This window comes from Lithobates pipiens, unplaced genomic scaffold, assembly GCF_037356315.1.
Source record: "Lithobates pipiens isolate NorthernLeopardFrog02 unplaced genomic scaffold, aLitPip1_a1.2 Scaffold_23, whole genome shotgun sequence".
Classification (NCBI taxonomy): Eukaryota; Metazoa; Chordata; class Amphibia; order Anura; family Ranidae; genus Lithobates; species Lithobates pipiens.
This window is the reverse complement of record NW_027507785.1, coordinates 146,227,694-146,253,883: the sequence shown is the minus strand read 5'-3', so window position 1 is coordinate 146,253,883 and position 26,190 is coordinate 146,227,694. Positions and strand designations below refer to the sequence as shown.

The following is a 26,190-nucleotide window of genomic DNA, read 5'->3' as shown; positions in this document are numbered from 1 at the left end:
TCACCAGGCCTTACAGCACCCAGCTCCGGGAGCCCCATACAGTTAAGGAGCATAGCCCCACGTTAGCCCCGAATCCTCTGACTCAGAACAGGATGAGGATCAGACTGTAGCTAACAAAGCTGAAAAATACAAGCTGTCTCTTGAGGAAGTAGACGAGCTGTTGAGCGCTATTTATGAAATGCTGGAAATTAATGCGGAAGTTCAATTGACCAGACATGATAAGCAAAAGTATTCCCTATACATAGTGTGCTTTCTGACCTTGTCTGTAAGGAATGGGCCGAAACTGGATAAAAAAGTTTTTTCAGAGGCGGTCTGGAATAAAAATCCTAAACTAGATGCCCCTCTTCAATTTGGCTTATGCATTTCCTCCGCTTCACCTCATCCCGAGAGTTCTAGCAGAAAAGACATGTTTAATCTTGGTAGCACTGTTTTGGCCCAAAAGACCATGGTTCACAACGTTACTACAGTTGAGACCAGCCTCCTCTGAGGCTTTCCTGCAGGTAAGATCTGTCTCAGGGGCATCTTTTTCATCCGAAATTAACCATGCTGAATAAGGAAGAGCTCTGGCGTGTTCGCATGGTCCATGTGCAGAGCCCGCCAGCATTGCCCAATCTCTGCAGCCGGGGCAATGTCTCACTGCCTGTGATTAGCACAGCGCTGCGCCGAATTCCTGGCGGCTTTGCATGTGGACCATGCGAACACGCCTGAGCTCATCCTTAATGCTGAACCTTTCAGCGTGGTTACTAAGGAAGAAATTTTGAGGAGCAAAGGCCTGACTAAAAAAGTGATTCAGACCTTGCTACAGAGTGGAAAACCAGTCACCCTATTTACAGGAAAGTCTGAATAGGTGAGGTTAACATGGATACAATAAGTATCCTACAGTTGCTCCAGGAGGGGATAGACAAGGGATCAACCCTTAGCACTCTTAAGGTTCAGATAGCTACCTTAAAGTGGTTGTAAACCCTTACAAACCACATTGACCTACAGGTAAGCCTAGATTAAGGCTTACCTGTAGGTCCAAGAAATATCTCCTAAACCTAGATGGTTTAGGAGATATTTACAGAAAGGCAGCCACCGCTGTCTACGGCGCATGCGCCGTAGACAGCGGCGCGCAGGCGCAGTCAGTGTGCCGCTGCTAACGGCGATATGCCGTTAGTGGTGGCTCCCGTGTGCATGCACGGGAGTGACATCATCGCTGCTCCGGCGCTGTGAGTGGCTGGAGCAGCGATACCCGGAAGAAGATGGACGCTCCGAGGTACAGGGGACAGCGGCGACATCGTTGGCTCCTGTGTCAGGTAAGTGACACATAATGGGCTATTATGAGATGCATAGTAGCCCATTATGCTTTCCATTCACAGGCAGACAGAGGAAGTAAACCCATTAGGGTTTACTTCCTCTTTAAGTGTATACTTAGAGAAAGGCTTACAAGAAGATCCTTTCATCACTAGATTCTGTAAGGCAATCTCTAGACGCACACCAGTCAGAACTAACATAGCTCCATCATGGGATCTATCAATCATTCTAAAGGCCTTTTTGGGGTCACCTTTTGAACCTATCTCTGAGGCCTCTCTAAAGGGCCGTACACACGATCGGACTTTTTGACAACAAACATGCAAATTGTCTGTTTTGGTGCAACATCCGACTGTGTGTATGCTTCATTGGACAAACTTTTTCAGTTTTCATCTGACTTTTGTTGTCTGTTTTGGCTGTGCGAACGGACAAACTTTCTGGCAACAAAAGTCCAATGGAGCAAAGTCTGATCGTGTGTACAGAAAACCATAGGACTTTTGTACAAAGTGCAAACACGCATGCTGAGAACCAATGCAAAAGATCAGACAACAATACAGAAGTTGACCAAAGGTGGCGGTAAAGAGTAGAAAAAACACGTGATTTGGGGAAAGTTGGCTGAAAGTCTTTTTTTTTTTTTTTTTTTTTGTACAAAAATCCACGGGAAAGTTTGTACTAAGTCTTTTTTTTTTTTTGTACAAAAATCCACGGGAAAGTTTGTACTAAGTCTTTTTTTTTTTTTGTACAAAAATCCACGGGAAAGTTTGTACTAAGTCCGATTGTGTGTATGAGGCTTAAGACTGATTACATTCAAGACAGTACTTCTGAAAGCAATCACTTCAGCCCGTAGGGTTAGTGAAATGCAAGTTCTCTCTGTCAGAGAGCCATTCCTCCAGATTTTAAAGATGGACCCTGGGTTCTTGCCAAAGGTGGCATCTAGTTTTCATAGGTCACAAGATATTGTCTTCCCTTCCTTCTGTCAGAATACCTCAAACGAGAAAGAAAAACAATTTTGTTTATTAGATGTGAGGCGGTGCATCCTGGAATATCTAAAGGTAACTAATCCATTCAGAATTTCAGATTCACTTTTTGTTCTTTTTTTCTGGACAACCTAAGGGACAAAAGGTGACCATAGCTAGGTGGATTAGGCTAGCTATAGCAGAGGGGTTTAAAGCAATTAACAGAGCTCCTCCCAGATTTATTAAAGCCCATTCCACAAAGGAGCACCCTGGAGCAAATATGTAAAGCAGCCACATGGTCAAGCTTCTCTACATTTACAAGACATTATCGACTGGACTTAATATCCAGTCAGGATCAGGCTTTTGGGAGGAAAGTCCTCCAAGCTGTGCCCCTTCCCCCCCCCCCCCCCCCATTCTGGTGAGTACTTGGAGATCCTCTCAAGGGTTGTCCTGGAAGACAACTGGGGAAAACTGGAGTTAGACTTACCGGTAACTGACCAGGGACCGCCTTTTGAACTGTGTTTCCTGTGTCAATGGGAGGGACTCCATCCTGTCAAGGGCTGTCCTGCAAGACAACTGGAAAAGGAGCTACCGGTAAGTCTAACTCTGCTTTTTTAACGCAATCTGTGCATAAAATATATATATGCCAAAGCATGAGGGTATCCGCCTGCAAAAGTTAGGAGCAAATCGCTCCTCCACCCCTGCGGTCCCCATGCTTCAGCATATATGGTATTTTTTTTTTTTTTAACTAGTGGTGAAATCACCTCCTACAGTGATGGAGTCATGGCTTTATGTATCGTGGGAGCAAACGCTGTTGCTGTCAAGATAAATAAATCTGCGCTGCAGCTGAATGGTGTACCTGAAAACAAAAAAAAATGTTTAACAATAAAACACAGTAAACCGTAGAGTATAAATATGACATACCTGAAAAGCAAACATAAAACATAATAACAATAAATCATTGCAGAATAGAATACAGTAAAAAAGAGCAGAACAATAGAGAGAGAGAGAACAATAAAACGACTATTTTTTTTTTTTTTTGTTACACTTTTTTTTTTTTTTTTTGCAACTAACGGATCCAGGTTTGAGTCTCTCAAAATGTGATGGTATCTTGGGAGACCCTGTGAAATTTTGCCCTAGTTTGTGCAGTGCTGTACCCTACGTTAATACTCAACTAGTGTATGGTAGCATTCAAAACATTAACCAATGCAAAGACCAGGATTGTCAAGACAGGAGGGATAACAGCGGGTGTCACGCCTATATCCGCACTTGCTGCAGACACAACATCTTCTTTGGAGGGCTCGTTGGGTAGGGGTACTCGGGAGGACATACGGAAAATGCCTCTCATGCAGCCGGCTTACTGCATTTGGATTGGGGAAGTGAGGTGGAGCACCGTCTGGAAACAGAAGGGCTCTGATGATCTCTTCCTGGAATTTAAGGAAGGATCCAGTCCATCCTGAAGCTATGTATAGCACATAAGTGTTCAGCAAAGCCAATTGAAATAAACAGACACTTTTTTTGTACCAGCGTCTGGCCTTACAGGCAACTAGGTGCGGCGCCAACAACTGGTCATTGAGGTCCACCCCTCCCATATTTTGGTTATATTTGTCGGGTTTCTCCACAACACCAGTCGCCATAGGAAGTTAGACCGTTGTGTCTGCATGAAGGGAGGTAAGAACGAAAACATTCTTCTTATCCCTCCACTTCACAGTGAGCAAATTATTACACTTGAAGCAGGCTCTCTCCCCCAGCCTAAGGCGGGAATCTACAAGCCTCTGGGGTAAGCCACGGCGATTAGGTCGCATGGTGCCACATGCTCCAATCTGATGCTCAAACAAGTGACTAAAAAGTGGCATACTGGTTTAATAATTGTCCACATGGGTACCCCTTTCCGAATAAGGGTAACACCAAGTTCCACACAATCTTCCCCCCAACTTGATGGGGAGTAAACAAGTCTTCAAAACGTTGGTTGAAGTTACGAGGGGGCCAAATTTTGTAGCGCCAATCCTATTCAGGGTCTCAACGAGGACGACAGAGTTCATTGTTGTTGAAATGCATGAACCGCAAGCTCTGCTCGTATCGTGCCCTGGTCATGGAGGCAGAGAACACGGGCATATGGTAAATTGGGTCATTGGACCAATATGACCGCAACATACTCATTTTAACTATGCCCAAGTCGAGGGATAGACCCAGAAAGTTCTTACATTCAGAAACCGTAGTTGGTTTCCAATATCTGGCAAGAGAGAACTGGGGATTAGCGGCAATGTATTGATCAGCAAGTGACATAAAATCAACTGTTTCCACCTGACTGCCGGGTAGGCCCGTGAATGGGGGAAGTACAGGTGCTGTAGAAGTGGTGGGCTCCCAATTCAGATTGGCAAATTCTAAATGAAGGACACTATGGACTCGAGGGGCCTGTCTTTGTTTTCTTGGTGGCAGTGGGACATTACTTGTGCTTGCCACCTCACCAGCTTGAACTGCACGTATGGGGCTTGCCACGTCACCACATGTTACTGCAGTACTGGTTTGACTATGAGCACGGTGTACTAAGCCGCTGGTGCTTTCCAGCTCACCAGAAGGATGAGGGGCACTAGTACTTCTCTGCTCCATATGAGCCCAGCGGTTCTTGTGCCTCAACAGCAGAAGATCGGGGTCTGGTATGCCTGACCTTGGCAGGGACCACAGCTTCATCGGCAGAGCTATCTGTCATGGAGCCACTGTCTACAGGATCGTATTCTGAGCCTGAATCTGACAGATGAGTGACTTCCTCTTCACTATATGTCATGCTCAGAAACGTGTAAGCCTCTTCACTAGTGTACCTTCGATTTTTGCCATTTTGGGCTCTAAATTTAGTGGTACATTAGTGAGACTCGCAGGTAAAAAAGCTCCTGACTGTTAGCGACTGATTCAAATGCTACCAAAAAAAACTGTTGGCGATCGCCGGGATCAGGCCTGACTCTGAAAATGCTGCAGTTATGTGTGTTGTGTATTCTAAGTGACAGCGATAGATCGATACTGCACTTGGGTGGGCTGGGCTGAGTGGAGGGGAAAAATGCAGGTATCTGGGCTGATCCCGCGAACGCTGCATTTTTGGGAAACCTAAACTGCTGGGGACGCTAGTATAGATCTGATCAGATATTGATCCGTTCATATTCTATACCACTAAGGGAGGTGTATGCTGCGCGTGTGGGTGTTGGTGGTAATGGCACTAATCTGACACTGCCTGGGGCAACGCAGACCCTAACTGACCCTAAAACCTAACTGATATTGCCCATCGGGTAATCATATGTTTAAACCTTTATTGGGTAATAAACGGCAGGTATAAAAAACAAACTAACCAGCATCACACGTAACACTTATACGGTGATCACTGGTGAAAGGATTAACTAGGGGGCAATCGGGGTTAAAAACATTATTGGGTAGTATATGGGGGTACCTGACACTATAAAAAGCTGACAGTGAACCTAAATGCCTACCTGGGTAAGTAGCGTCACCTGTGACACTAATACGGCAATAAGGAAAATAAAGATCGCTTAGTGACACTGGCGACAGGGTGAAAGGGTTAACTGGTGGGTGATCAAGGGGTTAAACTTTTATGGGGGGGTTAGAGGGGTACCCTAGACCTAAAGGGACCTACCACTAACTGCCCTAACACTTACAACAGTCACAAATAACACCAATGCAGTAATCAGTAAAAAAAAAAAAAAAAAAAAAAAAAAACTGCTATTGGTGTCACTGTTACAGGGGGTGCGGGGGGTTATGTACCTATGTGTGCTAGCGTCAGTGTACTGTTGGTGCAGACTCACAGTAGATGTCTTCTCTCTTCGGAAGCCGAAACGAAAAAGGCTCCACAAGGAGAGTTAACATCACTTACTCTGCATCTGTTTACATTACAGAAGCAAAGGAAGCTTCTCATTTACCAGGAGTGATCGTGAGGGAGAGGCCATGAATCAGTGCCCCCCCCCCTCAGGACGGAGCGCTCATGAAATGATGCCGACCGCCTTGGGCACAGGGGGTTGGGGGGTCGTGCCCTCCGCCTACGGGAAGGGAGTAATATACCCATATGTAACGTTGGCAAGTGGTTAAATAGTGTTTTTAACTGGGCATAGGAACTGTGGTGCACAAAATAGGCAGCAGGTGCTCTGGACTGATGAGTCAAAAGTTAAAATATTTGGCAGAATGGCACGGGCAGGCAAAGTAACGTAACAGTATCAGTCGGCATCATTCCCGGAGTGATCCGTGCTGAGGGGGAGGCCACTGATTCATGGCCACTCCCTCGCGATTGCTCTCGGCGAATGAGAAACTTCCCCTGCTTCTGTAATGTAAACAGAAGCAGCAGAAATTATGTAATATTTCCTCGTGGAGCCTTTTCTTTCCGGCTCCCAAAGAGAGAAGACATCAATGTAAGTTGCACCAGCACTACACTAACAGTAGAACATGCAGTTACACTTTTCACCCCCTGTCACAGTGACACCAATAGCAGTTTTTCTCTTATATTCACCGACCGACACAGCTCCTCTCTGTAACTACATGGGTTGTATAGCTTGCCATTAGGAGAAACTAGGCAAAATTGTTACACAATACGCAGAACTTTAATCCCGCCCGGGGGTGGTAGGCCCCGTGCTATCAACCCTCTTCCTGCTGCTAGCAGCTTCAGTTTTTTATTTTTCCTAGCAAGGAGAATGACCTAGGAAATCCTGCGGGCTTCTCGGTCCATATTTTTACTGCAGTTTCGCTGCTTTTTTGCACAAGATGAGAGATCCTGAGATCTTCCATCAACTGCCAGCTGGGTAACAGGCTGGTTAATGATATCCTTGTAGTCTCCCCAGTCCAGCCATTGAGCGTGAGCAGGCCGCAGCTACGACTCGGCAGGCCACAACATACCTCATACTCCAGAGGTGATCGGTGAGCTTCAATGCTCCGGGGTATACATATGACCGGGCTACTGATGTCTGGATCACAGTATACCGAGGCCAACGGCTACCCTGTAACTGCACAGGTGTAGGTCTGTGATGGAATGTCTCCCAGCTCTTCAGGACTGGTAAGTACGGCTCTCCCTGCTTCAGTGGGGGGAGCAGCTGGGCATTCCCTGGGGGGTCGATTTGGGGGCCACCTCACCTCCTTATCTTCTCTCCCAAGTCCCTATCACCCCTCCCTTCCCCCTCTGAGGGGGATGTCTGCATGGGCTGCGGCGGTGTGTGTGTGGGGTTGCTGTTTCTCACCTGTGGGGGCTCTGTACAGTTGCTGGTCAGTCCTGGTCCAGGTCTGGGGGTCCAAAAAAGCAGTTTTTTGTGGAGGTTGTCTGTCTGTCAGCAGGCTGCTCGTTTTTATTTATGCTCTCTTCACCGCATGGCGCCGTTCCGGCGGCCATCTTGGATTTGGGAAAGCTATAGATTCCCCTGGGGAGCTTCAGCAGCCATTTTCCTTAGGATTCCTATTGATTACATTGACGGCCATTTTGTGAAAGCCTGAATGCTTTCTTCACCGCTGGCCTCTTGTGACAGCATGACATGTGCTTTCTCTTGTTACTTCCTGTATCCACTGTGTGTGGGACACTGGAAGGCTCTGTGCTGAACGCTGAAGCTGTTCTGCAAATCGTTGCACCGCTGTTAGAGCTGCTTCTGCTGACAGTTTTTTCTCCTCTCTGCATTTGGGAATCTCCTAGGGACTACAGGCACTATTGTTGGCATTCACAGAACGCCCCAGGGTGGTGAATCTATCACTAAGTACCCCTCCCACCCACCCCCCACACGGCGATAGCAGTAGGGTGGGACCTTCACTGTCCTAAGTCCCAGGATAGGGTCAGCATGGCTTCAGAAACTGGTGTTTCTTCCCCCGAAATCCAGGCTATAGCAACTGGGTCACCTGCGGTTAGTGCGGTGCGCATGGACACCCTGATGACGTTTCTTGACTCCTATGTTGCTAAGATAGAGGCGGCACGTAGCAGGTAAGGTGCACGTAAGAGGCCCCTGCCCCGTCCTCTGGGGAGAGCTTTGATGCAGACTCGGGCCCTGCTGCGGCTGGAGACCCCTGCTCTGACCTATCAGACGTGGCTGACCAGGACCGTTCGCATTGTGAGGATGATGCCCCGTCCGGGACCGGGCGCGTCAAGGCACTTGTTGGAGCACTTATCACAGCTGTGCGTGATATCCTGAAGATTCAGGAGCCAGCGGATTCCTCTGCTGATGTATTGGTCGCTTTTGGGTCCCACAAGTCAGCACGTTTACCTAAGGTGTTCTTGTATTTGACTTATTTTGTCAAATTCATCTACAGGGAATGGGGTCGCCCACAACGGACCTTTTCGGTCCCCAAAAACTTGGCGGTGCGTTACCCCTTTGAGGAAAGCCTTCTCAAAAAGTGGTCGGCTCCTCCGGTCGTGGACCCCCCAGTATCTAGGTTAAATAAAGTAACCACAATTCTGGTTGAGGGGACTCCTGCATTCAAGGATCCCACACACAGGAAGGCTGAAGCAGAGGCTCGTTCCTTGTTTACGGTTGTGGGGTCAGCCGTGCGACCTGTACTGGCATCCGCACTGGTGTCGCAGACACTGACTGAGTGGGCAAAACGTTTGCACCGCAAATTGGGAGAGCAGCATGCCTCCCCTGTCTGCATGGAGCTAGCAGACCAACTAGTGCAGGGCCTTAAGTACATTTGTGACGTGGCCCTGGATACTCTCCCTCTGCTATCCAGGGCCGTGGGGCTGAGGCGCCTTATTTGGCTGAAATGCTGGTCTGCTGACCAGGCATCCAAGAAAGCCCTGACTGATCTTCCCTTCCTTGGCGAACGGCTCTTTGGAGCCTCGTTGGATGGCATTATTAAAAACGCCACGGGTGGTAAGAGTACACTACTCCCACAGGCCAGGAAGGCTAAGGAGCCACGCCGCAGGCAAGGGCCTTCCTTTTCCACTCACAAGCGGGTTTTTCGTCCGCCTGGTGCTTTGGCAAAATTACCCCACCCCGGCAGGACGTCCACGGACGGTCAGAAGTGTCCCTGGAACTGCAAGCCTAACAAGCCAGTGAACAAAAGTGCTACCGCATGAAGGTTTGCCCCCACCCGTGTCTTGGGTGGGGGGTCATCTTCGGGAGTTTGCAGCCCGTTGGACCTCCCGGTTATCAGACCAATGGGTCTACGATCTGATTTCCGCAGGCTACAAGATAGTTTCTCTTTTGGCTGCCAAACAGACTCTTCCCCCTCCAGCATACCCACATCCCCGGGTCGCCTGGAGGCCCTGCTAGGCGCAGGAAGGGACTTGCTGAATCAGGGGGTGATTGTACCAGTTCCAGACTCGGAACGCTTCCAGGGGTTCTACTCAAATCTGTTTGTGGTTCCCAAGAAGGAAGGGGTACGTCCAATCTTGGACTTAAAAGCCCTCAATCACTTTGTAAAAGGGCAGAGGTTCAGAATGGAATCAGTTCGCTCAGTAGTCGCTGCACTCCATCAAGGGGACTCCCTGGTGTCTTTGGACATCCAGGATGCGTACCTGCCCATACCCAAAATGTCTGCGTTTGGCAGTCAGGAAAGCCCGTTACCAGTTTGTGGCTCTTCCCTTTGGCCTGGCATCAGCCCACCAAGTCTTTACCAAAGTACTGGCTCCAGTATTGGGGTTGCTGCGACCTCCTGAGAGCTTCTTCCGCCGCAGAATTAGTGGAGGATGTGGCGATCACCATGCAGACTCTGCAAGAATTTGGGTGGCTGTTGAACCTAAAAAAGTCGGTGGTGGTGCCGACCCAGCATCTGGAGTACCTGGGTTTACTATTGGATTCCAGGGAAGCGCGGGTCTTTCTCCCCTCAGACAAATTGCAGACTCTCAGATCTGCGGTCAAACTACTGATGATCCGCAAGTGGTCATCACTCCGCTTTTGCATGCGAGTGCTGGGGCTCATGGTAGCCTCTTTCGAGGCAGTACCTTATGCCCAGTTCCACACCAGAGTCCTGCAGAAGGAGATCTTGACAAAATGGGACAAATCTCCATTATCCCTGGATCGGCAGATCCAGGTGAGCCAGCCAGTCAGGGACTCCCTGATCTGGTGGTTGTGGTCCCCGGTGATTCCGGCCGGAAAATTGTTCCTTCCTCTAAAATAGACAGTGGTCACTACGGACGCCAGTCTGGCGGCTGGGGTAGAGTGATGGGGATTCAGTCGGCTCAGGTCATCAATCTGCTCGAATTGAGCGCGATCAGGCTGTGCCTCCACACGTGGTCGACGTGTCTTCAAGGGCGTCCGACCAGGATACAGTCAGACAATGCCACGGCTGTGGCATACATAAATCACCAAGGGGGAACAAGAAGTTCCGCCGCTGCTCGGGAGGTCGCTCACATACTTTGGTGGGCAGAGAGACACTTTCCAGCCCTGTCAGCCATTTACATCCTGGGGGTGGAAAATTGGCAGGTGGACTATCTGAATCGACGGATGCTGGAACCAGGAGAATGGGCATTGCATCCGGAGGTATTCAGGCTGCTGTGCCTGAAATGGGGCACAACAGATGTGGATCTATTGACCTCCCAGCTCAATCGGAAGGTCCTGAGATTAGTGTCCAGGACGAGATCCGTGGGCAGACGTGCCGGTGGCTCCGTGGGATCAGTACCAGCTGATCTACGCCTTTCCTCTGCTGAAACTGTTGCAACGTCTGCTTCGCAGAATGGAAGCCGAGGGGATTGCGGTAATCCTGATTGCCCCAGATTGGCCTCAGCGGGCCTGGTACGCAGACATGGTGCGCCTGGTGGCAGAGGCTCCCTGGTGGCTGCCGTTGCGAGAGGAACTCCTATCTCAGGGTCCAATCGTTCACCCTGCTTTACCATCGCTGGCTTTAATGGCTTAGCTGTTGAAAGACAGGTATTGAGGAACAGGGGTCTGTCGGAACTTGGTGATTCCGACTATGCTGAGAGCGCAGAAATATTCTTCCAGGAAGATATACCATCATACTTGGAAGGCCTATATCTCCATGTGTGAGGAGAAAGGGTGGCATTCGCACTCCTCTTCTATATCCAGGATCCTGCTGTTTCTTCAGCAACGTGTAGACTAGAGGTTGGCGTTGAGCACCATCAAGGGGCAAATTTCAGCTTTGGCTCTTTTTTCAGCGACCCCTAGCGTCTCACTAGTGAGTACTTTTGTTCAGGGGTTGCGCCATGTAGTCCCTCCGGTGCGTCCTCCATTGCCTCCGTGGGATTTGAACCTGGTGTTGTCGGCGCTTCAGAAGCCACCGTTTGAGAATATCAGGGAGACTCCTCTGTCTCAGAAGGTGGTCTTTCTACTGGCCATCACATCGGCCAGGAGGGTTTCAGAACTGGCGACATTGTCCTGCAAGTCGCCTTATCTGGTCATCCACAGGGATAAGGTGGTGTTGCGTCCGCAACCGTCCTTTCTACCGAAAGTGGTCTCGGCATTTCATATCAATGAGGACATTGTATTACCATCATTGTGATCTAAGCCGAAGCACCCCAAAGAGGTGGCCCTTCACGCTCTCAATGTGGTTAGGGCTCTGAAGGTGTACTTGTCTGTCACAGCTTCCTTTCGGAAGTCAGACTCACTGTTTTGGTGGCTGGTCCTAAGAAGGGTATGGCGGTCTCGTCGGCCACCATTTCCAGGTGAATCAGACAGAGTGTAGTCCAAGCCTACGCCTTGAAGGGGCAGGTGCCTCCCTTTCCAGTCACGGCCCACTCTACAAGAGCAATCAGAATGTCTTGGGCCTTCCGACACCAGGCGTCTGTCGCTCAGGTGTGTAAGGCGACGACCTGGTTGTCTGTCCATACGTTTACCATGTTTTACAACGTAGATATCAGTGCATCGGCTGATGCTGGTTTTGGCCGCAGTGTTGCAGGCGGCTGTGTAGTTGCTATTGAGTTTTTTTCCCTGGTTTTCGGATAAAAACACAGTACTGTTTCGTTATTGCACTGTTGCATTACTTCCGCAAGGTTGCTGTCTGGGGGATCACTCCTGTTGAGGATGCCCGGTTTTGTGGTGGAGTTTCCACACACTGCTGTTTTTTTTGTGGGTTTAGTTTCACTAGTTCCCACTTGCCATGGTGGATGAAGTTTTTAATGCTGTTTTTCCCACCCCTTGTTTGGCACTGCTTGGGGACATCCCATGTAGTTACAGAGAGGAGCTGTGTCGGTCGGTGAATATAAGAGAAAATAGGATTTTTGTACTCGCCGTAAAATCCCTTTCTCTTTAATTCACCGACCGACACAGCACCCACCCCTCCTTTTTCTACGTTATACAGTACTGCTTGTTGACGTTCTGAAGCTGCTAGCAGCAGGAGGAGGGTTGATAGCAGGGGACCCGCCCCCGGGCCGGATTAAAGTTCTGTGTATTGTGTAACAATTTTGCCTAGTGTCTCCTAATGGCAGGCTATACAACCCATGTAGTTACAGAGAGGAGCTGTGTCGCTCCGTGAATTACAGAGAAAAGCATTTTACGGTGAGTACAAAAATCCTATATTTTTAATTTTTTGTTTTTTTACTGATTACTGCATTGGTGCATTGTGACTGTTATAAGTGGTAGGGCAGTTAGGGTTAGACCCCTTTAGGTCTAGGGTACCCCCCTAACCCCCCAATAAAGGTTTAACCCTGTGATCACCCCCCTCGCCAGTGTCACCTAAGCGATCATTTTTCTGATCGCTGTATTAGTGTCACCGGTGACGCTAGTTAGGCAGGTAAGTATTTAGGTTTGCCATCAGCTTTTTATAGCGTCAGGTACCCCCATATACTACCTAATAAAGGTTTTAACCCCTTGATTGCCTCCTAGTTGACCCTTTCACCAGTGATCACCGTATAACTATTACGAGTGATGGTGGTTAGTTAGTTTGTTTTTCATAGTGTCAGGGCACCCGCCATTTATTACCTAATAAAGGTTTAACCCCTGATCACCTGGCGGGTGATATAAGTTAGGTTTTAGGGTCTGCGTTGCCCCAGGCAGTGCCAGGTTAGTGCCAGTACCGCTAACGCCCATGCACGCAGCATACACCTCCCTTAGTTGGTATAGTATCTGAACGGATCAATATCTGATCTGATTAGATCTATACTAGCGTCCCCAGCAGTTTAGGGTTCCTAAAAACTCTGTGTAAGCGGTATCAGCCCAGATACCTGCTAGCACCTGCGTTTTGCCCCTTCCGCCCATCCCAGCCCACCCAAGTGCTGTATCGATCGATCGCTGTCACTTTCAAAGCACTAAACACACATGACTGCAGCTTTCGCAGAGTCAGGGCTGATCCCTGCGATCGCTAACAGTTTTGTCGCTAACAGTCAGGAGCTTTTTTATCTGTGAGTCACTAGTGTACCACTAAATTTAGAGCCCAAAATGGCAAATCAAAGGCAAATGAGTGAAGAGGCCTACACGTTTCTGAGCATTACAGATAGTGAAGAGGAAGTCACTCATCTGTCAGATTCAGGCTCAGAATACGATCCTGTAGACGACAGTGGCTCCATGACAGATAGCTCTGACGGCGAAGTTGTGGTCCATGTCAAGGTCAGGCGTACCAGGCCCCGATCATCTTCTGTCGTTGAGGTGCAAGAACCGCATGTCCTTCATGGAGCAGAGCAGTACTAGAGCCGCTCATCCTTCTGGTGAACTGGCAAGCACCAGCAGCCTAGTACACCCTGGGCGTAGTCAAACCAGCACTACAGTATCACGTGGTGACGTGGCGAGTCTCATAAGTCCAGTTCAAGCTGGTGAGGTGACAAGCACAAGTAGTGTCCCGCTGCCACCAAAAAGACTAACACAGGCCCATAGTGCCCTTCCTGCTGCATTCACCAATCCTAATTGGGAACCCACCACTTCTGCAGCACCTGTACTTCCCCCCATTCACTGGAAAACCTGGCATTCAGGTGGAAACCGTTGATTTTATGTCACTTAATTTTTATTCGCTGTTTTTCACCGATCTGTTGTGGGCCAAAGCAATTCGTACGCTGGTCAACACATCGCTACTATTCCCCAGTCCTCCCTTGCCAGAGATTGAAAACCAATTACGGTTTCTGAATTTAAAGCGGAGGTCCACCCTAAAGTGGACCTTCCGCTCATCGGAACCCTCTCCCCCTCCGGTGCCACAATCGGCACCTTTCAGGGGGGAGGGGGGTGCAGTTACCTGGATAATCCAGGTAACTGCACCCACTTCCGGGATAGCTCTCTGCGGAAAGGGGCGTAACTTACGCCCCTTTCCGCAAGTGCCCGCCCCATCCCGCAAGTGCCCCGCTGCCTGCTGGGAAACACACAGATCCCAGAGGCAGCGGGGAGTGTCCTTATTGCGCGGCGCGATTCGCGCATGCGCAGTAGGGAACCGGGAAATGAAGCCGAAAGGCTCCATTTCCTGATTCCCATACCCAAGATGGCGGCGGCAGGACCCGACAGACGACCTAGAGATCGGCTTCGGGTGCCGACATCGCGGGCGCGCTGGACAGGTAAGTGTCACTATTTTAAAAGTCAGCAGCTGCAGTATTTGTAGCTGCTGGCTTTTAAAAAAAAAAAAAAAAAACGCGGAGTCCCGGTGGACTCCCGCTTTAAGCTCTTTCTGGGCCTTTCCCTGAACATGCGCATAACCAAAAAGAGTGCGTTGCGGTCATATTGGTCCACTGACGCAATTCACCATATGCCCTTGTTCTCTGCTTCCAAGACCACAGCACGATACCAGCAGATATTGCGGTTCATGTATTTCAATGACAATGAACTCTGTCGTCCTTGTGGGGACTCTGGATACGATCGGCTCTACAAAATTTGGCCCTTCGTAAACCACTTCAATCAACGTTTTGCAGACTTGTTTACTCCCCATCAAGTTGTCTGCGTTGATGACGTTCCCTGATTAAGTTTTCTGGCCGCTTGTCATTCAAACAGTATCTTCCCAACAAGCTAGCCAGATATGGGGTCAAGTTGTATAAGCTCTGTGACAGAGCCACAGGCTATACATGTAGTTTTATAGTTTACAAGGGCAAAGATAGTCACGTAGAGCCGACAAACTGCTCTGACTACATAGGCTGAGCAAGATTGTGTGGGACTTTGTGTCACCCTTATTCGGAAAGGGGTACCACTTGTATGTGGACAATTATTACACGAGCGTGCCACTTTTTTGTCACTTGTTTGATCATCAGATTGGAGCATGTGGCACCGTGCTACCTAATCTCCGGGGCTTTCCCCAGCGGCTTTTAGATTCGCGTCTTAGGCTGGGGAAGAGAACCTGCTTCAAGTGTAATAATGTGCTTGCTGTGAAGCTGAGGGTTAGTAAGAATGTTTTCGTTCTTACCTCCCTTCATGCAGACACAACGGTACAAATTACTACGGCGACTGGTGTTGTGGAGAAACCCCTCTGTGTCCACGAATATAACCAAAATATGGGAGGGGTGGACCTCAATGACCAGTTGTTGGCACTATACCTAGTTGCCCGTAAGACACAAGAAAGTATCTGTTTATTTCAGTTGGCTTTGCTGAACCGTCATGTGCTATACAGAGCTTCAGGATAGACTGGATCCTTCCTTAAATTCCAGGAAGAGATCGTCAGAGCCCTTCTGTTTCCAGAGGGTGCTCCACCTCACCTTCCCCAACCAAATGCAGTAAGCCGGCTGCATGAAAGGCAATTTCCTTATGTCCTCCCCAGTACCCCTACCCAACAAACCCCTCAAAGAAGATGTCATGTCTTCTGCAGCAAGCGCGGATGTAGGAGTGACACTCGCTATTGTTGTCCCTGCTGTCCTGACAATCCTGGTCTTTGCATTGGTGAATGTTTTGAACGCTACCATACACTAGTTGAGTTTTAGTGTGGGGTACAGCACTGCATAGACTAGGCACTCTTTCACAGAGTCTCACAAGATTCTATCACATTTTGAGAGACCCAAACCACTGGAACTGCTACAACTGTTACAACCATTACAAAAAAGTGTAACCAAAAAAACAAAACAAAAAAAAAAAAAATATATATAGAATAAAAAAAATGGTTGTTTTATTTTTCTCTCTCTCTCTATTCTCTCTCTATTGTTCTGCTCTTTTTACTGTATTCTATTCTGCAATGTTTTATTATGTTTTATCATGTTTGCTTTTCAGGTATGCAATTTTTTTTTTTATACTTTACCGTTTACTGTGTTTTATTGTTAACAATCTTTTTGTTTTTAGGTTGCCATTCAGCTGCAGAGCAGATTTATTTATCTTGACAGCAACAGCGTTTGCTCCCACAATACATAAAACCGTGACTCCAGCACTGTTGGAGGTGATTTCACCACCACAGTTTAAAAAAAAAAGCATATATGCCAAAGCATGGGGGCAGCAGGGGTGGTGGAGCAATTTGCTCCTACCTTTTGGGGCGGATGCCCCCATGCTTCGGTTTGTGTGTGTGTGTATGTGTATATATATATATATATATATATATATATTTTTTTTTTTTTTTTTTTCTTACATAAGGGGACACTGAGCCATAGTAGTTACTATGTGGGTTATATATCGAACCGACAGGTGATGGACACTGGTAAGCCCCTAAGGCAAGACGTGTACTCCCCTCCCATTACTGGGAGTCCTCAGTTTTTTCGCCAGTGTTTAAGGTGTTGGTCATGAGTAAAGATGTGCTGTGCTCCACTGGAAGCAATCCTGGCTGGGGCTAGCCATGTTGACGATCCGTTCTGATGTCTTTTTATGGGCTAAATGAATGGTACCCGGGCCTCATGTCCAAATAAACAAGGTTTTGTTTGCAAACGCTTCTCTTTGAGAGCTGGGCCCTGGGATCCAGTAATTTTGGTAGTAAGGCCATAAAGTTTTTACTGGCAAGGTGCTGTCGCAGGTCCAGGTTTGTGGGTAACCCGAGGTTCCCCGGTTCCTGAAGGTTTCCTAAAAGGTCTTGGAGCCCACTGTGAAATGTGAAGATTGGGTCTTTATCTCTGATAAAACCCTACTGCGAGGATAAGGTAAGGGAGATTTTCTCAGGAAATTCTCCTATGTATAATGCTGTCATGCCTATGTGTCACCACTGGGGGCTGTATTGAGCACTCACCGTCCTGATACTGGAAACAGTACAGAAGCCTTCATTCTCCTCTCCTCCAACAGATCCTCCGGTAAGAAGGGGGGTCTGCTTCTCTTCTTGTGCCCCCAAAATGGGGTTTTCCCCTTTGGGGGGTAAGATACCTAACTAGTTTCCTTTTTAAGAAAAATAAAAGATACACACCGCGGCCGCTCAACGGAGGATTTACACCCGCCATGCCTGAAGGATGCCGCGCTCGAAAGCACTTTCCTCTGAAAGGAAATTAGGGGTACCATAATTCGTGGGGGGGGGTGGCTAACAGCATCAGCCGTAGGCCATACATGGCAAAGCTGATTTTAGCGCTGTATATGTGAAAGCTGCTGCTGACTGTGGAGGGACAGAGACAGGAGGATGGCTTGTTCAGGTTAATGAACACAGGCTTATTCTTTTGATACATTATACTTTACTGAAAGCTAGGATCAATAGCAGCTAATGGCGCTGAACTATAGCTTAGCAATGTACATTCTTTTGCATAGTGCGTCTTCTTTATGCTTCATGCTATGAATGATAATGGGACCAGGAACAGGACCAGGACTAAAAGGGTCATTGGTTTTCACTATAAACTGAATCCATTTCCAAAAGAATGTCATCCTCCTCTGAGAGGGATACGGCTAGTCAGATTGAGCCGTCAGGGGAAACTGTTGTCACATAAAACAGTTCTGTCCCTGTATATATCATATAAAAGGTTTGTTTCTCTTATCGTCTTCCAGGACAGCCTCTGAGACATAGGGCTCCTCCCTCCGGGACAGGAAACACATTCACCCAAAAGGTTAAAAGGCTGTCCTCCAAGCCTTCCCCTTCAGTTTTTGTGTTTCCTGCCGGATGGGTAGGAAGCATGTGAGGAACCTGGGGAGCTCCAGGTTCCAGGACTGTCCTAGGAAGGAGTCTCTGAAGTACCTTCTCCTCTGCCCAGAGCGCCCCTCTGTCTAGGTACAGTGAAGAGAGGTCTGCTTAGACCCCCGCTGCCTATAAGTTTGGAGAGAGTTGGACCTCTGAAAAGCGGCGGATTCCCTACCTCCATTTTTGCACAGTCTGGTCGGTGGTATCGGAAAGGAACGTACGGCGCCCAAGAACGAAAGGCGTCCACGAGGCATGTGGGATGTCCGTTCTTGGTATGGTTACGAACGTGCGTGCGTCCGAGGAGGGGCTTCCGCGTTCCAACGAATGGAAGTGACGCTGCTTCCGGCGGAACCGCTTCTTCAGAGGGCGCCAGGAAACGAAGGTTCCAGTTTCCAGGTGTGGTTTGGTGGGCGTCCGGAGCCTGTGTAGATCCAGCAGAGGCTTTGACAGACACTGAGGAGCCATGGAGAGCACTGCAGCAGTTCAGGCGGTTGACTCCGGTTCTTCTGGCACCGGCACCTCTCAGGAAAGCGTGGTCAGGGCAGACCATGGCTTACTCTGGGAGGGAATAAGGTCCTTGTGGCTAAGGCCTTTCCCTGGGTGGGGAACCACAGGTGAAGGGCTGAGCACTTCTCTCCTTCCCCCAAGCACAGTGGTGGCAACGGTTGGGAGTAGGCTTTCATGGTTGTTTTCTGTCTTTTCTCTTGCTTTCGGGGTAAAGCACAGGACAGAGCTCAGATACAGCCTCCAAGGAGAAAGTGTGCTGTCTGTGGGACAAAACTCGGGCCCAATTGGGAGAAGCCAGTTTGCCCCAAATGTGTCGGTAATCTATCTAAGGATGACTTAGATAGATAAGGACTCCATGACTGAGTGTCAGAAGATCCTTTCGTTAAAGACGAGATTGCATCCACATTCAAATCATTTAAAGGAATGATGGCTAGGATGCAGGGTCCCTCGGTGCCCTTATCTAGGGCGGCAAGTTTACCTTCTCTGTCTGAGCCCAGTCAGGAGGATAGGGAAGACGGGGAGAGGGAGCCCAGGTCGCTGGCCTCTTCCCAGGTGGACTCAGGGTCTGACTCTGAGGAAGAGGAAGATTACTCCAGAGGGTCCAGGTACAAATTAACATTGGATGATGTGGGGGATCTGTTAAAAGCGATCTATGACACCCTAGAGATCAGAGAGGAGTCGGTACAGCTTTCTAAGCATGACCTCATGTATCAGGGGGTGTCTGCTCAGAAATCCAGTGTTTTCCCTGTGCACAAATCTCTAGTGGAAGGGATCTTGCTGGAGTGGGAGCACCCTGAGAGGAGACCGTTCTTTTCGAGCAGTCTCAAGCGAAGATTTCCCTTCGAGAAGGATGCGGCCCAGCCTTGGAACAAGGTTCCTATGTTGGATGCGCCACTAGCTAAGGTCTCTAAGAAGACTGATTTGGCCTTCAGTGACCTAGGATCCCTTAAGGACCCAATGGAGTAGAGGGGTGATGTGGTGTTGAAGATGGTTTGGGATGCCTTCTCTATTGCACTCAAGCCTTCCCTTGCAGCCACCTGTGTGGCTAGAAATTTGGAGTGCTGGTTAACCCAGTTACAGACACATATTTCTGCAGGTACGTCCCGACAGCAGCTGTTAAAGACCTTTCCCTTATTGTTTAAGGCTGTTGGTTTCCTAGCCGATGCTTCTGTGGAGTCAGTTAAGCTTGCGGCTTTGGTTAATGTGGCAAGAAGGGCCATATGGCTAAAGGCCTGGTCAGGAGATGCAGCATCTAAGCTTAGGCTTTGTGGATTGCCTTTTTCAGGCAATCGCCTTTTTGGTCCTGGTGTCCAGGAGGCCCTGGAACGTACCCAGGACAAAAAGAAAACTTTTCCTGAGAAAAAGAAGCCTGAGAGCAGGCGTTTATTTTTGAGGCCTTAGGCAACAGTCCCAGCAGGAGAGAGAGGGTCATCCTAAGAAGCACTGGTTGGATCACAAGGGATGTGGCAGAGAAGGAATATTATTCAATCCACCTCAAAATCCCAGTGACTCCTGTGTTCCAGTGGGAGGAAGGTTGGGGGACTTCCTCCCACAATGGATAAACGCAACTTCAAGTCCGTTTTATATTAGAAATAATAAAAAACGGTTACAAGTTGGAGTTCAGTGCCATTCCCCCACCTACCTTCCTAGTAACCAAGTTACCCAGAGACTGGAAGAAGGCAGAGGCCCTGAGTCTGATGTTGGGAGAGCTGTTGGATCAACAGGTCATCAGCCGGGTACCAGAGGCAGAACACGGACAGGGGGTATAGGCCCACATGTTCGTGGTTCGAAAGCCATCAGGCAAATTCAGGCTGATCCTCAACCTCAGGTTTATCAGTTGCAAACGGTTTAGGATGGAGTCGATTATCACGATTACGAACCTCCTGTCTCCCGAATGCATTATGGCAACAGTCGACCTCAGGGACGCATATTTGCATGTACCGATACACCAGGAATTCCAGAAATTCCTCAGGTTGGCTGTAAGGGTGAACTCGGAAATCCTCCACTTCCAGTTCAGGGTTCTTGCGTTTGGCCTGGCATCTTCTCCCAGGATCTTTACGAAGGTCCTGGCAGAAGCTCTAGCTCCGCTACGTGTCAGGACCATTACAGTGATCCCCTATTTGGATGATCTTCTGTTTGTCGCCCAGTCAGTATCGGCAGCTAGAAGAGGATCTACAGGAGGCGCAACTCTTCCTGCGTTCTCTTGGTTGGCTGATCAATCAGGACAAGTCCCAGTTGATGCCAACCCAGGAAGTACTGTATCTGGGTTACAGAATTTCCTCTGTGGAGGGGAAGGTATTTCTCCCACCAGAGAAGATGGAGAAGGTAGGCCTGGCAGTAGCATGGCTTCAGACCAATCAGGAAGCCCAGGTCAGAGATGTCATGAGAGTGGTAGGCTTAATGACATCCTGTTTCCCATCAGTCCCTTGGGCAAGGATCCACCAGTGCCTGTTGCTGGCTCTTTTGCTGCATTACTGGGATGGCAGTCAACAGAGTTTGGATCATCCCATACCAATACCCACAAGAGTAAAGAGGACTTTGTGGTGGTGGCGAACTAGTCACAACCTAGACAGGGGTCTGTTGTGGTTCAGACCAGCAGCTCTGGGGCTGACAACAGACGCCAGCTCTTTCGGCTAGGGTGCACATCTGGAGAAAGATCTGGCTCAAGGATCCTGGTGTCAGGCGGAAGCCAGACGGTTTTCGAATCGGAGGGAATTGCTGGCAGTTTAGAGGGCGATGGCAGCCTTCCAGCAAACAATAAAGGGACAACACCTCCAAGTAAGATCAGACAATGCAGTTGTTGTCGCTTATATAAACAAGCAGGGGGGACCAGGAGCCCTGCTTTGCAGAAGATAGCGGGCCGAGATCAATCTAGCATCGCTATCAGCGGTTCATCTAAAGGGGACTCCGAACTTGCTGGCAGACTTTCTCAGTCACCAGCGTGTAAAACAGGACGAATGGTCTCTCAACCAGGATGTGTTCGAGCAGGTGGTGAGGACTTAAGGGGAATACCAGAGGTGGATTTGTTCGCTTCAGAAACCAACAAAAGGTTGCTCGGTTCTTTTCCCTGCATTCTCAGGATCAAGCCAAAGGGATAGATGCCTTCTCCAGTGCGTGGCACTTCGGCCTGTGCTATGCCTTTCCCCCAGTAAGACTGGTGGCGGCAGTCCTTCAAAAATTTCAGACCCAGGCAACGGATCTCATCCTAATGGCTTTGTTTTGGCCAAGAAGGGCTTGGTTTGCAGTCCTACAGAAATTGGCAATATATTCTCTGATTCATCTTCCGAGGAGGGAGGATCTACTTACACAGGATCCTATCCGGCATCCTCAAATAGAGACCCTCAGGCTTGCAGCGTGGTATCTGAGGAACAGCTGCTGAGGGCCCAAGGTTTTTCAGAATGCTCTTTTAGAATGCCGTAATCTAGTGACCAGGGCCATTTACACCAAGGTGTGGAAGAGGTTCAATTCCTGGCTGATGGAACAGGGCCAGAAAGAGCCAGGTATTCCAGCAGTGCTGGACTTCTTCCAGGCAGGGGTTGAATTAGGGCTTTCTGTCAGCACTCTGAAGGTCCAGACTGCCGCTTTAAGCGTCTTTCTTCAGGTCCCCCTGCAACAAGATCATTTTCTAAATAATTTCTTTAAAACCCTCTCCAGGTCCAGGTCCAGATTCTGCGATTCTCAAGATCTGGCAGGAACAATGTGAAGACAGATGAATTTCTGCAATTTTTTCTGTAGGTTACGGTAGAGTTCCCGAGAGTTTCTGTCTCCTTGTTTTTCTAAGGCAGAATGTTCCCAAGGATCCAGAGAAAAAAAGAAGTGTCTCTTTCTGGCCTCTGGATCAGCTGTTATCTCAGTTGATGATATCAGAGGTTCCTTTAGTGGAACGGGTTTTTTTGGCTCAAACCTTTTAAGGTTCCAGAACCAGAGAGGTAAGACCCATTCTAGATCTCGAAGATCTGAATCGGCACTTGAACATCCGATCCTTTCATAATTCGATCGTTTGTGTTTCCGTCCTGCAAGGAGTGAGTTTTTTGGCTTTAATCAATATAAAAACTGCATATCTCCATGTGCCAAATTTTCCCGCTCACCAGAAATGTCTGCGTTTTGAAATATAATATTATGTTTTCATTCGTGGCCCTGTTTAGCCACAGCACCACGATTGTTCTGAAAGATTCTGGCACCTCCTTTAGCCAGTTTAAGGGCTTAAGGCATATCGGTCCTAGCTTATTTAGAAGATCTGCTTTTAATAGATCATTCATTCTCGGGTCAAAAGCCAGAGTCTGATCACAGATGTAACTATCTGAAATATCTGGGTTGGATACTCAACCTAGGAAGTTTCTCCTTAAAAATCATCAAGGAGATTACAGTACTTGGGGGCTGGTTATGGTTACCGTACAGAAGAAGGTATTCTTACCCCAGACAAGAATTGGTTCCATTGTAGGACTAATTCAATTTATCAAAACAAAGGAAAATTCCTTCCATTTGGCTGTGCAGGAGATTGTTAGGGGAAATGGTGGTCTCCTTCGAGGCCGGCCCTTACACGCAGTTTTTACTCAAAAAGCTGCTTCAAAACACCATCCTGTTGGCCTGGAATAAAAAGATTCAGGCCTTGTTTGTTTCCAATACACTTGGCTCCCGACATAAATAAGAGCCTAAATTGGTTGTGGTTATCCAGCAAAAGGGAAAATCTTTATCCTGGAAGGTGTTTACAGATGGCAGCCTTCTAGGCTGGAGAGCAGCCCTGGAAGATGATTTTGTCCAGGGGAGATGGTCCAGGTTAGAGGACCATGCTCATCAACTTTTTGTAAGATACGGGCAGTACATCTGGCCCTAGAATCTTGATGGTCATACTATGGGACTGTCCTGTCAGGATTCAGTCTGACAAGGCCACGGCTGTGGCTTACATCAATCACCAGGGGGGGCACGAGAAGTCGTGCAACCCAAAAGGAGGTTAATAATGTTCTATCTTGGGCAGAACACAACATTCCTTGCCTATCTGCAATTTTCATTCCAGGAATAGAGAATTGGCAAGCGGACTACTTGAGTCGGCAACAGTTATTTCCGGGAGAATGGTCTCTTCACCTCGTCGTGTTCCTAGCGATATCTCAGAGATGGGGTATTCCGGACATGGACCTATTCATGTCCAGATTCAACAACAAAGTCGACAACTTTGTGTCGAGAACAAGGGATCCACTATCAGGCGAAACAGACACATTAGTCTTCCCATGGGATCAGTTTTTTACTGATCTATGCGTTTCCTCCAGTTCTGCTACTTCTGCGCCTTCTCTGCAGGATCAAGCAGGAACGAAAGGAGGTGATTCTGGTGGCCCCAGTGGGTCCCAGAAGATCTTGATTTACCAAGATCATAAAGATGGCAATAGGAGTCCTTTGGACTCTGCCATTATAGCCAGACCTTATCACTGAAGGTCCAGTATTCCAGCCTACCTTACGGATGAAAAAATTTAACAGGTTTGACTGTTGAATCCCACTTTTATAAAGAATCAAGGGTGATCTCCTTCGGTAGTGTCTACTTTTATTAATGCCAGGAAGCCGGTTTCCAGAATCATTTTACTATAGAGTCTGGAAGGCATGTTTCTTGGTGTGGATCCAGGGGTTGGCACCCTAGGAAGTATGTCATAAGCAGGATCCCTGATTTCCTGAAAATGGAATGTGAAATGAAGCTGGCCTTGACTTCTATCAAGGGCCAGATCCTGGCATTGTCAGTGTTTTTTTTTTTCAATGGCCTCTTGCTTCCCAATCTTGGTGCGTAGCTTATTCAGGGGGTTACACGGATTTATCCCCCTATCAAGGCACATCTAAATCCTTGCAGAATCAGCCATTTGAGCCTTTACGAGAAATTCCCTTGGTTCTTTTTGACAAGAAAGATGATCTTTCTGGTTGCCATTTCTTCTGCTAGAAGAGTATTGGAACTAGTGGCTTTGTCTTGTAAAGAGCCATATTTGATCCTCCCCGCTGACCTGACCCCGGAAGTGACGCCAATCCATGTCAGCACTGTTTGCCTGTGTTTGTGCTCCATGCCATCCAGAAGCATCGTATTCCAGTGGTGTGCCCGAACCAGGGACCGCGTACAGTAGCTTCTCCGTTGCCTTATCCACAGCCGATGGCCTCTCCTTCCTGATGGTTACCAGTGGATGCTATTACTACATGCCCACTATTTTACCACTTTTGTGAGTGAATTGATTTTACTCTTTTATTAAAACATACCTTTATACTAAACTTAAAGGGCGCTGTTCCTTTCTTGTGTGCCATATTTGACAAGGATGAGGTGGTTTTATGTCCTCATCCTGTCCTCATTCTGAATTTCTACCAAAAGTGGTAACAGGTTTTCATTTTAACTAAGATATTATTCTTCCTTCTTTCTTCCCAGAACCTTCGTCTAGGGAAGAGAAGGCAGTACATTCCCTTGATGTAGTAAGAGCGATCAGAGTCTATTTAAAGGTGACCACTCAGGTTCTCAAAACACATGTTTTATTTGTACTGCCAGAGGGTCCAAAATGTTGACAGGCAGCATAAAAATCCACTATTTTCCAAATTGATTCGTCAAGTGATTGTTCACGCTTCGGCTTAAAGAAGACAATTCTTCCTTCTCATGTAAGTGCACACTCATCCAGGGCAATTAGTGCCTCTTGGGTGGTGTATCATCAGGCCTCTATGGCTCAGATCTGTAAGGCCGCAACTTGATCTTCGGTTCATACATTTATCAGATTTGATCAAATCGATGTTAAAGGTCATGAGGATATTGCCTTTGGGCGCAGTATACTGCATGCTGCAGTATGAGTCCTCTGGCCTCCCTTTTGCCCTACTTTTTTGTTGTCTCCCTCCCTTCAGTTGCCATTGCTACAGGACATCCCACATAGTAAATACTATGACTCTGTGTCCCCTGATGTAAGAAAAGAAAACATGATTTGTATAACCGCTTACATGTAAAATCCTTTTGATGTACATCAGGGGAAACAGAGGTCCCTCCCTTCTTGGTATACACTTGTATTGCTTGTCTACAAAACTCAGGACTCCCAGTAGTAGGCGGGGTTATATAGGGAGTACACTTCTTGCCTTAGGACGTGCCAGTGTCCATCACCTATCAGTGACCCTATAACCCACATAGTAAGTACTACGGTTCTGTGTCCCCTGATGTACATTAAAGAAAAGGATTTTACAGGTAAGCTGTTATAAAAATCCTGTTCTTGCCTTCAAAACTGTGATAGGTAGTGATGAGTGAAATCAAAAATTTACACCCTTAGAAATCATAAGGGCTGTGCTTAGATTTTGGGGCCCCATACGCGGCTAGGCTCCCAAAAAGTCACACACGTGGAATCCCAGTAGAATGTATTTTGGGTGCAATTACACATATGCCCGTGGCATGTTGGAGCAATATACTTTGTGCAAAAAATAAAAAAAATAAATACGTTTGTCATATTCCCGCAACTTGTGGCAAAATATAAAATATTCCATGGACTCAACATGCCTCTCAGCAAATAGCTTGGGGTGTCTAATTTCCAAAATGGGGTCATTTCGGAGGGGGTGGGGGGGTGCCATCTTAGCATTTTATGGCCTTCAAAACTGTGATGAATAGTGAGGAGTGAAATCCAAA

General features: G+C 48.0%; 1 protein-coding gene across 6 annotated transcripts in view; it reads left to right on the top strand.

Annotated features, from left to right (window-relative positions):
• The window catches only part of IPPK (inositol-pentakisphosphate 2-kinase), a 1,165,378-nt gene that overhangs the window by 275,490 nt on the left and 863,698 nt on the right, over positions 1–26,190 (top strand). The gene's annotated exons all lie outside the window — the stretch shown is intronic.